The following is a 12,903-nucleotide window of genomic DNA, read 5'->3' as shown; positions in this document are numbered from 1 at the left end:
TCCAAGAGCGTGTATTTACATATCCTGTCGTAGGTATCAGCTCAGCAGGAGTCAGTGGCCACTGTCAGCACCCGGCCTGTCCACCACTCCTACCATCAGCTTTAATAAGGTAACAGTTAACAAACTACGTCGTGCAGGTACAAAGTAGGCTTGTTTGCATAATATGTTTGTATATAATTTACAGGAATCAAACCTGCCTTAATTAAATCTTTAACTACCCACCAATGAGGTCTTGACTTTGGTGAACAGCTCAAGTTATAAAAGGTCTTGTTCAATTTGGTTCAAAGGTCTGTTCAAAGGTCTTGTGTTTGTTGTATCTCTAGAATACAATAATAGTCTTTCCTCCTTACCTACAGAAAAATAAATACATTGTACTGCTACATTAAATTCATTTCTACACCGAGAGTTGTACCCACATTTTTTGGTGTATATAAGAACAAAAGAATGAAAAGACTGCAGAAGCTTATTGACCCAATCGTTGTTGTTGTTATAGATTCAGCTACTCGGAACAAGTCCCAAGTAGCACGGGCTATGGTGAGCCCGTAGCTTACCTGGCACAGGAGCGGGGCAAGTAGCACAGGCTATAGTGAGCCAGTAGTGGACTTACCTGGCACAGGAGCGGTACTGTGTTGACCCAATCGAGGCCGCTATACTATTTATACCCCACCCAAATTCATTCATGTATATGTCTAGCCTACGTTTGAAACACTCCAGTAGACAAGTCACAATCGACTTGAGAATGGTCCAGGACGGACCGAAACGTCGTCGTCCCTTCACTTTCTAGTGTGAGGTTTGGTCAAACACTCCAGTAATCCTACGTCTTATATTACCTGGTAATTTTATGTAGAGTTTACTTTGTCTTAAACTTTGTTCAGGACTAAAGTATGTTTACTGTAAGTAAGCTCTTGTATGACCTTAATAATCCTGTTAAGATTGATAGGCCATAAACTTACACCAAAGTAAAACACGCTGTATATAGTAACAAACACCATCTAGGCTATACCAATATGTCCACAATTTAAATTGATTCAAGGTTAAAAGCAACGGTTTGCAACAAATCAAATGGTCATTGATCTTACATCAATTTAGACTAGAAACTTTGAAGCTGTCGATCAGGCAAGAAACATTCTAATGAAAATCAAAACCTATCTGATATCTGAGAATTGAATTACTCAAACTCTTTGAATGCGGTATTTTAGCTCCTCTTGCCCTATCAGAAACTCTTACAGCTCATAAACTAAGGTATTGAGGAGTGTCTTTATGAGCAACAGCATTGCTAGTTTAACAAGTCAGCATACCTACCGAGCTCTGTCTCCCTGGCAAGTCGATAACCTCTCGAGGGATGACTAGGTTGCTTGCCAGGCAACCTGTTCTCGCTATGTATGCTTTTGTGACTGATATTTATATTGCTGCTCTACTGCTCTTTGTTGCTCTCTCTACTGTTGCTACCTCTCTCGTTTCTTTTACTAAGTACATAATTCTCTTGCAAGTGCTGTTGAAACTCCTGAATTACCTTTGACGACAGGTGCGTGGCATTGAATTTGGCTTCACCTGCTCACCTTGACTTCTGTTTTTATTTTGTTTTCTGCTGCCCCTCCCAAGGAACACGAACTACAAACAGTTCAACCTGCTCACTCCTACACGCTAGGCTGCTGCTTGTGCTGCCGCTCGGAACTCAGCCCGTCCTCCTAAGGCTTCATGAACTCAACAACTCTACCTTGGGCGTCTTCTCTCATGTGGTTGTTGACGCGTATCTGACCCTGGCTCCAGACGCTCGTGTATCTCTCAAGGATGCTTCGTGTGTCACCTTTTGTGATATATCCGAACACAGCCGAATTGGAAAGAAAAGAAAATATTTACAGAGAAGCCTAACACAAGGAATAAACTTGTCATGTAATTTTGTTCCGTGTTTTAGGCTTCTCAAAGACCCATAAATTCACTCTCGTGGCTGCCACACCCAAGCACTGGAAATAGATGGTGAAGAGGGAGCAGAGAGATCCGTCTGGGGGGGGGGGACTTGAGAGAAGGAATGGAAAGAGAGAGAGATGATAAAGAGGAAGAGGCAAGGACAGAAGGGAGGAGCCAGAAGAGGGGAAGTACCGGCACCACACCTTCCCAGAATACAAAACTGGTTTTTATAATTGTTTACACTTGTTTTTTCCTACACAAGCATGCTCGTTTACACGCGCGCGCGCACACACACACACACACACACACACACACACACACACACACACACACACACACACACACACACACACACAGGGATCCAAGAGTCAATGCTCGATCCTGCAAGCACATATAGGTGAGTACACACACACACACACACACACACACACACACACACACACACACACACACACACACCAAACAACTAGGCGATTTGGTGAATACATTGCCTCGTTTGCTAACTTAACATATTACACTAAGTAAAATTAAATGCTAACGAATAGCTAACTAACAATTAACGTTAAATGTCATAAGTAAATTAATCAAACAGCTTATACAATTGGGTAAGTTGTTAACTTAAAGACGAATGAAATCATAAATTAACGTACTGTATCAAATTATCTAACCGGCAACTTTTTTAAGTCGTTAAATAATTCAATCGCCTTCAAGTCAGCAAGGTCGTTAACCTTTAAGTTTTCCATTTATGAAAGGACATGTTTTCCGATAACACAAATTTGGTAGAGGGATTTATTGCCACACGTGTGAATCATTACTGGACTAGTGTAGGGAATAGATCTGTACCGTAACTCACCAGTACCTCAATAGATGAGCACCGGTACTAGTTTAATACTAATGAACAAATCCACAAGGGCCGTGACGAGGATTCGAACCTGCGTGCGAGAGCATCCCAGACGCTGCCTTAATCGACTGAGCTTCGACATGGTCAAAACCCTTGTGGATTTGTTCATTTGATGCATCACGCAATTGTGATTTCTGTATGTAATGTAGTGTAGTTTAGTACTACGCTGGTTATGAACGGATATGTACTACAACGGACTGAAAAAAATGACTATCTGGATGAATGCAACGGTTAGTATTGTGTTAAATTCATATTAGACTGATTCTCTTTTGTTTTCATCTATCTTTTTTTTAAATATTTGGAGTTTATACAGATCGTTGTGGCTTTTCGATTAATAAACAAACCTAGAATGGAATTGCTTTCTTCCTCCGGCCAAACTGTAATAGACCCTAACGGAAATTCATTTGAATGGCTTTGTGAGACAAAATGACGTACCACAAAGGTCAGGTTTGGGGGTGTATTCTTGATTTACATAAACGACATTGATGACTGGTTATGCTATAGTATTCAGTATCAAAAGTTGATAATGGCGCTAAATTAGGGCGCAAATTCACAACACAGTGAGCGTAGGAGATTGCAAGGGAACTTAGATAGCTTACTTGATCAGTATGAAATAAAAGCTCTTTGAATATAAAAAAGAATAAAGGTACCTAGAAGCAACATTGGGTAATAATTGTAAGTTAAAAAAAGTTTTACTAGGCAGTAAAAGAAAAAAACAGCAAAACTTTAGGCTTTATTGTTAGATCATTCGAGTTTCAAGCAACGCCTCTCCACTCTGTACGACCCATTGGTGCGTTATTCTACAATATTGCGTACAGTTTTGGACGTCATATTTAAGAAGGGATGTTGATAATTTGAAGGGTTTTCAGTGACGATCAGTACAGGTGAGGATCAGTACCACAGTGGATTAGTACCGAAACGATTCGGTTCCATGGTGTATTAGTACGGAGAAGGTTTAGTACCGGGAACGCATATGGATCAACTGGGGATTTATGTGTGGTGGATCAGTACAAGGGAGGAAACAGTAATCTCTGGTGGTGGATCGCTGTCATGCGAGTGTAGGCTAGTCCAGAGGTTCTCCAGATGCCAGGGGGGAAGAAACTTGGCGTCTCAAGGTGGCTAGGTACAGTACCCCCATCCTTGATTCACCCTGCCATGCCATCCTGTACAGTGACATCGTCTTCTCGCAGTGACACGAGCGTCTTGATAGTGAAGCCTATCGCACAAATACGATACTTCTTTAGCATCTGCTGGTGTTGAGAAGATAATCATAGATAATTTAATATTTTAGGGAAGGATGTTGACAATGTGATTTTTTAACACGTAGTTTGAAAGTATGACCTATAGTGTCAATCTAAATGCGCCTTTGAGAGTGCCTCTTCGCATCGATATCAAATCAAATGTTTATTCAGGTAAAGGACATACATACAAGGTGAGATACAAACATTGATGGATTTATAGATAGAGCTAGTACATACAAAGCCTAAAGCCACTATTACGCAAAGCGTTTGGGGCAGGAAGACTAGCTAGCAGGAATATCTAGATACAACATTAGAAATACAAAGCCAAGTTATTCAATTTAAAAAATCATGTAATTATGACAATTATTGTTTGAGCCTTAATTCAACGTGGGTCCGACATTGACAATCTTTGGCAGGGTGTGGCTTAGGTCACCGACCCCTCTCTCTGTCCGGGCCAGTGGACCCATCATTAATTAAGGACCTAGGGCTAGATTCACGAAGAAGTTACGCAAACACTTATGAACCTGTACATCTTTTCTCGATGTTTTGTGGCTTTGTTTACAATTATTAAACATTTAATAAGCTCCGAAGCACCAGGAGGCGGTTTATAACAATAACAACAGTTGATTGGCAAGTTTTCATGCTTATAAACTGTTTAATAAATATAACCAAAGCCATCAACGATTGAGGAAAGATGTGCGCGTTCGTAAGTACTTGCGAAACTGCTTCGTGAATCTGGCCCCTGGGTGCTTAACACTCGGCAGATCGCCTTGGAAAACAAATGACGCTGAATAACCTAACCGGTTCCAGTACCTAACGCCTAAATCTCTACATTAAAAACAAAATAATAAATCCTAATTCCAATTCTTTTTGTCTGCCTCCGCCTGCAGATCATTGGTCAGGTGTGGCGTTGTAGAAGGAACTATCGGTACATCCGCCACCAAGATAATGTTATTAAAACAAGACTAAAACCAGTGCACTGAAACAGAAGAGAAAAAAAGAAACAGGGAAAAAGGTGGAATCCCCACCTCCATTTAAAACTTTGACCCAAATATCACAGTAGCAAGGTTATCACGAATAACCGAACTCAATTACGGGCTCACCATAGCCCGTGCTACATGGACATTTCGTTCTGAGTGGCTGAATCTAAAACAACAACAACACTATCGTTCGTCGTACATACTTGGTGAGACTGTGAAACATGATAATATGCATTTTTCCGATCTCCCTTTCCATTACATAAGTGAAGGAAATAATGTCCATTGGTAAAAATGACACTTAATATGTCACAGAGCAGTAACTCATGTTTTCGTGTGCATTAAGACTAAACGAACACCAATCGTACGAATGTGAGGTCAACGACCCTGTATGCAAGTAACCTTGTGTGGCTAGGCAGAAAGCCGCACCTCACCCAACATATTATCTGCTGTTCTTACAGACACACACATAGTCTACCCTTACCCCGTTTTCTTCCATGTTTCCTTATCCATGTTAGACTTGAACCTACACATTCCAAAAGTCTACATATTTTAATCAGACACATTCTCTTGAGGTTGGTGTATTGTTGATATGGATCACTATAACCACGAGTGCGCAGGCGCAGCATTAGTGACGTCAGTGGATATGTCCTCTGATTGCCCTTTGAGAGCGTGGGTTGCCCGCTGCCCAATCAGGTTTGGTCAAGGCTGTACTCTGTTGCTTTTTATAGTGCTTAGTGGAATATAGGTGAGAGGCTGATGGATAAGGCTGAGAGGCTACAAAGTTTATAAAGTTTCTCAGATGGACCATTATATAAAGTTTCTAGTTTCTCAGGATAGATGGCTCACTGTATAAATTTTATAAAGTTACACAAAATAGATGGATCATTGTATAAAGTTACTCCTATTTAAGCATATTTGTTTATAAAAACATATAAGTGTAAACATCAAGAGGTAACTGGAACAAAGACATAAATGTGTATATATATATATATATATATATATATATATATATAATGGATTGGAGACAAATACAAGAATACAACAAATGATTAGAGGGTGTAGATTTCCTAGGATGGCAGGAAAGAACTTAGAATGCAGTGGAGAGTTTCCCTCTGGATTGCTACACAGCAGGTGTTCGAAAAGGAACTGGCAGCCCTTTGGTTATTGGTCGTATGGATGAGATTAGAACTCGTATATTCGGGTGCTAATCTCATCCATTGGCTTGGTTAATTCTTGGCACTCTTGCCCAGCGGATCAAGGGCCTCTCATGCGACAGGGAACAAGTTATACCGATGGTTCTGTTCTTCTAAAGCAGCATACCTGGAGTGGGTTCTGGGAGTTACTCTACTCCAAGTCTGGCCTGGGGTCAAGGTTTGACTCGTGATAAATTATCGTAACAGGTTGTTGCTTGGAGCAGCATGCAAGCCTACATATTCATACAACCCGGTTGGTCCGGCACTTTTTGCAGGAACCTGTCTAATTTTCTCTTGGACACCCACTTTTGAGCTCTTTTCCTTATGGGTGGCGGCGCCACCTGCTTGACCAGCATTGAAGGAAATGTAGATTTCAGTCAGAATAATGCAGTGTGTCCCACACCAGCACCTACCATTCTCACAGGGATGCAATATAATCCCGTCAAGGAGACCAGTAGGATTGGAAGAATTGCCGAAATTATGAAAACGGGGGTTCTGTCTGTTAGGCTGTGGTAAGGTGGATTAATGATATTTTGTTTGTCAAGTGTTCCACAATTATCCTTGGCGCTTCTGCAGCTCACGCCTTCCACACAATATTCAGCTTCTGCTGTTACTCAAATACACTTTTACTGGGTGCGATTTGAAGAAATGAGGCGGACATCCATTGAAATATGAAAGGATTGTGGGGGTCATAGCTAGTCCTTATTGCAGACGTGGAGACCACAAAAGCCTCCTGCAAATTCTAGCTGGATTATTTGTGGATTGCTGAGACAGGACTGGTATATATGCTGTAGCTTTTGTAGCTTTTACAGAAGCCTATTAATGCTGGCATGTTATTACTAGGCTATGATTAATTATTATTGTTATTACATAGACATATTGCATATACAAAAAGAAAATAGATGAATTTGAAAGATATATACATTGAGATTGATGGATTCTTCCAGTTACTTTAATTACCAACATTTCCTTCATAATTTATAATTATCGTGTTTTAATATTTCACGTTTTTTAAGGGGAAATACATTGATGATATTATTTATATGATTGTGAACTGCGCTGTTATAATTCTGTTATTTAACTTAAATGTAGATGGATACGATATTTTAAATTCAGGAAAACGTTAACGTGTAATAATAATACTAAATATATAAATAACATTGAAGAATAATTACTTCAGTCACAACGTTTGGTATGAAATATGAAATATTTCATCATATATGAAATACTTATTGAAGTACTAATTCGTTATTTATTAAAAAGAAAAGTTGTGTAACTCTGGAATTCTTTAATCAACACCTTGTGTAGCTCAGGAACTATTTACTCAACACCTTGTGTAGCTCAGGAACTATTTACTCAACACCTTGTGTAGCTCAGGAACTATTTACTCAACGCCTTGTGTAGCTCAGGAACTATTTACTCAACACCTTGTGTAGCTCAGGAACTATTTACTCAACACCTTGTGTAGCTCAGGAACTATTTACTCAACGCCTTGTGTAGCTCAGGAACTCTTTACTCAACGCCTTGTGTAGCTCAGGAACTATTTACTCAACACCTTGTGTAGCTCAGGAACTATTTACTCAACACCTTGTGTAGCTCAGGAACTATTTACTCAACGCCTTGTGTAGCTCAGGAACTCTTTACTCAACGCCTTGTGTATATTAATGTATGTTCATTTGTTAAGCCATTCTTGTACCTTCTTTGTATTCATTAGTTAACCATAAAACATTATTTAGTTAATAAACAGTTTAATTTATTAACCGTAATTATTTTGTACAGGTTTTTAACGTCATTGTTATTTTTTTAATGATAAACATTGTGTTCATTTAATCATATACAGTGTGTAGGGCAGGTACTCACCTAATTCACCTAATTGTGCTTGCGGGGGTTGAGCACTGGCTCTTTGGTCCCGCCTGACCCACCACAAGGTGTCTAGGTGGTGGGTCATAACGGAATGTAGCGGTAGCACGGGTCAGTGGGTCCTCCCGTGTTGCTGGGAGCTCTCACCAACACATCATCACTCTCCAGTGTTTAGTGTATGTAAAGAGAGCCGTCATGATTGTTGAATGATGTACAGGCTTCGTAAGTGGATGCATAAATGCTTGATGAATCCTGGCCCAGCTGCTTATGTAGTGCCTCCATTTACACACACACACGTGTGTGTGTGTGTGTGTGTGTGTGTGTGTGTGTGTGTGTGTGTGTGTGTGTGTGTGTGTGTGTGTGTGTGTGTGTGTGTACATATCAAGGCAGGGCGGGAGTTGTGGTGGCGGCAGTGACCTCTTGAACAAAGTTTAGGTTTGAACCCTAGACAAACCTAAATTCGCTCTGCTGTTGCCCTTGGTTCACCTCTCTTAATTTGGTGCTGGGATCAAAGTTAAAAAATAATCCAATGAAGGAAATTTGTTATGTATTTGGCACAGGGGGATAGTACAGTTGAGCAAGTAGTGATTGAGATTTTTTTGGAGGGGTATAAATAATTTGCAATTGTTTCTTCTGTGTTGATTTCAATGTCTCGAGAAATTGATAGCCTGTCACAGTCCATGTTATTCGTTCTTCAGCCATGGTGGTGTCTGTCCGTTCTTCAGCCATGGTGGTGTCTGTACAGAAAGTGTGGTCTGTACCCCGGTAACATTGCTATACCGTGCAGCAGACGATGTATTAGCGAGGGCTGCATATGTGCGTAAAACTTCACTTTATTTGTATTGTAGTTGGTAAAACTCTTCACTTTATTTGTATTGTAGTTGGTAAAACTCTTCACTTTATTTGTATTGTAGTTGGTAAAACTCTTCACTTTATTTGTATTGTAGTTGGTAAAACTCTTCACTTTATTTGTATTGTAGTTGGTAAAACTCTTCACTTTATTTGTATTGTAGTTGGTAAAACTCTTCACTTTATTTGTATTGTAGTTGGTAAAACTCTTCACTTTATTTGTATTGTAGTTGGTAAAACTCTTCACTTTATTTGTATTGTAGTTGAGTGCTCCTGGTCTCATTACGCGTTCCCTCTACGGCTAGTTTGTTTACAAGTTCATTCCCATAGGTCCTTACATGACTAGGGAGCCCAGGTACTCCCAAGGAAGTATCATGGTAATGCCATATTTGAAGCTAAGGAAGTTAATGGACTCGTTATATTCAGATAACTGTCGAGTAGTTATTCTCAGTCACTATTATGTAGTCAAGGAACATTTTATCTTTTATCATTTATCAATGGTATCGTTCCCGGCATGTGGCTAGCATTTCCAGTAGTCCGTCCTCTTAAGGCTTCCAAAGCGTCACTAAACTGATGAACTAAATTGCCCAAACCTAATCTAACTGAAGACTTACGTATAGAAAACGGGACATCACGGCAATTTTGCGAGCCTTTATGATATTGAGTACATTATTTTTTGGCCTTAGGGAAGTTATACGTCGAAATGCGATGTATTATTAGAGAGGACGACTTGTTTCCGAAGCGGTGGAGCCTGGATAGGGTTGAATTCAAATAGGGTTGAATTAAGCAATGTTTGGTAGGGTTAGGTAACATAGTGCTGGATAAGGTAGAGTAGGGCAGGGATTGGATTGGTTGGGTAGTGTAGGGTAGGGTAGGGTAGGGCAGGGTAGGGTAGGGGAGATGAGGGGAGGGTAGATAGGGAGTGGACTGGAAGTGAAGCATTCAGACGGTGAAGGTCATTCACCTGGCAGGTTAGCTGGGTGTTGTGGCGCACACCTGCCGGAGGGGTTGGTGGGGGAACATGCACAATTCGCCACACTTCTACCACCACCACCACTCCTGTGGCTAAGTGGTAACGCACTCGCCTGGCGTTTCGCGAGCGCTTTGGCCTGGGTTCGTATCCTAGCTGGGGAGGATTTAGTGGGCGCCAATCATTTAACTGTAGCCTCTGTTCACCCAACCGTGAATGGGCACTTGGTTGTTAAACGATTTGGCGAGACGTATTCCGGGGGTAAATTAAGATTAAGGACTTGCCCGAGACGCTATGCGTGCTGGTGGCTGTACAAGAATGTAAGAACTCTTGTATTTATAAATAAAAAAAACAATGATTATCATGCTGCACGACCCCCTCTTCCCTCATTCCTGCATCAGATGATTGTGGTTGGTCCTGCGGTCATGTCATGTTTTAATGTCAGTCATGTCAGTATTAACCTGTCATGTTGACGCTACCACCGTCCTCTCGAATACCACATGGTATTTTGGCGTATAAATACCCCCCTAAGGCCAAAAACTGGTGTACTAAACATCACAGCGGCTTGCATAAATTGACGCGATGTCCCGTTTTCTATTCGGGGGTCTTCGGTTAGATTAGCTTCGGACCATTTAGTACATCAGTTTAGTGACGTTGTGAACGCTTGAGAGGAGCAGCTGGCCACCAACCACTATAGCACCATCGCTCCAGTGTACATCATCTGTCATCATCTCACCCTCTATACACACAACGGAACTTGTTCTCACAAATAATACGTCGTATTCTGACGCCATGATCTCCAACGAGCAAAATAAGGGATACTATGAAAAATAGCCTCTCTCTCTCTCTCACACACACACACACACACACACGCGCACCCTACGTGCCTCCTATACTGGAGTCCTGTTATACATATTTATATGGAATCCTTAGTTCTTCTAACGAGTTTTTCGCCCTGCTATTTCGGGAACTTTAATTGTTATTTTAGCCAAGTGGTCATGCATACTCTCACATGTTAAGTTACACATGAGGCGTCAGATGAGGTCTAGGAAGGGAAGGCGGAAAGCGTTCCAACGTGAGTTAGAAGGTGTCTTCTATACATATCTATATACAAAAATATATCTAAACGCATTTCTTCTGTAATTTCAGATTTTAGTACATAGTTATATTAATCTAATAACACTGAAACACATTTTAAACATATTTAATTTCACATTTATGGGCCTTGATGTAGAAAATGGTGTATATAATAGTTTTCAGGTAATAAGCTGGGGTCGGTTGTGTGCTCACATGAGGCGAGAGAGGTCCAGCCTACACACAGTTCCTGTCTTCATTGGTTGATGACAGGAAGGATTGATCATTGGTATACTAGGAAATGTAGATGTTTATCTCTCAGAATGTTTGGTAATATGTTTATTGTTTGTGATGTGTGTATATGTATGTATTAACACGAACGGGGTGAGAATAGCTTGAACTACCTCATCCCTTTGTGTGTATTTTACCTCAATAAACTTATTTCAATTTCAATTTCAATTGGTATACTTGGCTCAATGCCTATCAACCTCTGCAAGGCTATTAAGTCACGACAATAGCGTGATTTTTTGTTTTCTATATTAAATAATGTATAATATAAAGGCGTTCTGACTAGCCCGCAAAGTATACCTTAATCCGGAACATAGTTGAAGACTAAAGTATTCACCGAGAAGCAGGATACACCACCCTACATCATTTGTTTGTCGTTGTTTAATATACCGCGGCGGGCATATTATTTTCCACTTGGGGGACAGGAAGCCTGTGTGTGTATATATATATATTTTAGGCTTGTATCAAGGTCCCCCCTCCCAAGGTCAAACTACTGACCCTCTCCAAGATACAACCCCAACTCCCAGATGTCTAATTACTGCTAGCTGAACATTAGGGGAAAAGGAAATATGCCCAACCATTTCTGTCCCGCCCGGGAATCAAACCCGGGATCCCCCAATTGCGAGTAGAGAACGGAACCTTCAATGTCTAATCATCAGTTACCGCGAAACTGTTTTTGCGGTATATAGCGTATTTATTTGCGCTATCGACGAGATTTCATCCCGTTTTGGATCCACGCCAGGGTTTCTGACTATGTGATGGGTACAAGTGTTTTTATTCGAACGAGTTATTAAGCGCACAGAGGCGTGAAACAGTTGGTGATTTACGCATCACACAGGCTGTCGGTTCAGCACCGTTGGGTCTGATAAGGTACTGGTACCCAAGAGCAGTGGGGTACCACTAACACAAACTGGTAGCCTGGTTTGCCTGGTAGGGCAGGGGCCTGGTAGCCTGGTGGATAGCGCGCAGGACTCGTAATTCTGTGGCGCGGGCAAAGAAACAAATAGGCAAAGTTTCTTTCACCCTGAATGCCCCTGTTACCTAGCAGTAAATAGGTACCTTGGAGTTAGTCAGCTGTCACGGGCTGCTTCCTGGGATGTGTGTGTGTGTGTGTGGTGTGGGAAAAAAAATAGTAAACAGTTGATTAACAGTTGAGAGGCGGGCCGAAAGAGCAAAGCTCAACCCCCGCAAACACAACTAGGTGAATACAAACATCCCACCTAGAACTTCGCCACCAAGGATATCCTTGCTCTTGAAGGCGAACTTCTAGGTGGGAAGTTTGTGTACTTCTTGACAAACTGTGACTCTTCACATAGCTACACAAGAGCATATTTACCATGTTAATAATGATAAAAAATGTAACCAGCAAAACAGTAACAATATTTCGTTCAAATTGTTGGTAAATTTGATAACCTGAAGCAACTATTCTCATTTTGAAATGTTAGTTATTTAATTACAGTAGTCTCGTTTACCGTCTACTTTTTTTCTTTTTACTTTTTATCTTTAAGTTCGACCCTCCTTTGTACATAGGTGGGTGTAGGACATCGGAAAATAATAATAATGTAATCATTGCCCTTGTTCCTCCAATTACTTCCTGTACCTGCTATCCTCATGAGCTCCATACACTCCTCTCCACAGG

The 12,903-nt window shown here is 40.9% G+C and overlaps 1 protein-coding gene across 1 annotated transcript in view; it reads left to right on the top strand.

The window, feature by feature from the left end:
* LOC123768208 (saccharopine dehydrogenase-like oxidoreductase) overlaps positions 1-12,903 on the top strand; it is a 72,170-nt gene that overhangs the window by 23,740 nt on the left and 35,527 nt on the right. The window lies entirely within an intron of this gene.

The sequence above is a fragment of the Procambarus clarkii genome, chromosome 59 (assembly GCF_040958095.1).
Source record: "Procambarus clarkii isolate CNS0578487 chromosome 59, FALCON_Pclarkii_2.0, whole genome shotgun sequence".
Lineage (NCBI taxonomy): Eukaryota > Metazoa > Arthropoda > Malacostraca > Decapoda > Cambaridae > Procambarus > Procambarus clarkii.
This window is presented reverse-complemented; position numbering and strand designations above follow the sequence as displayed.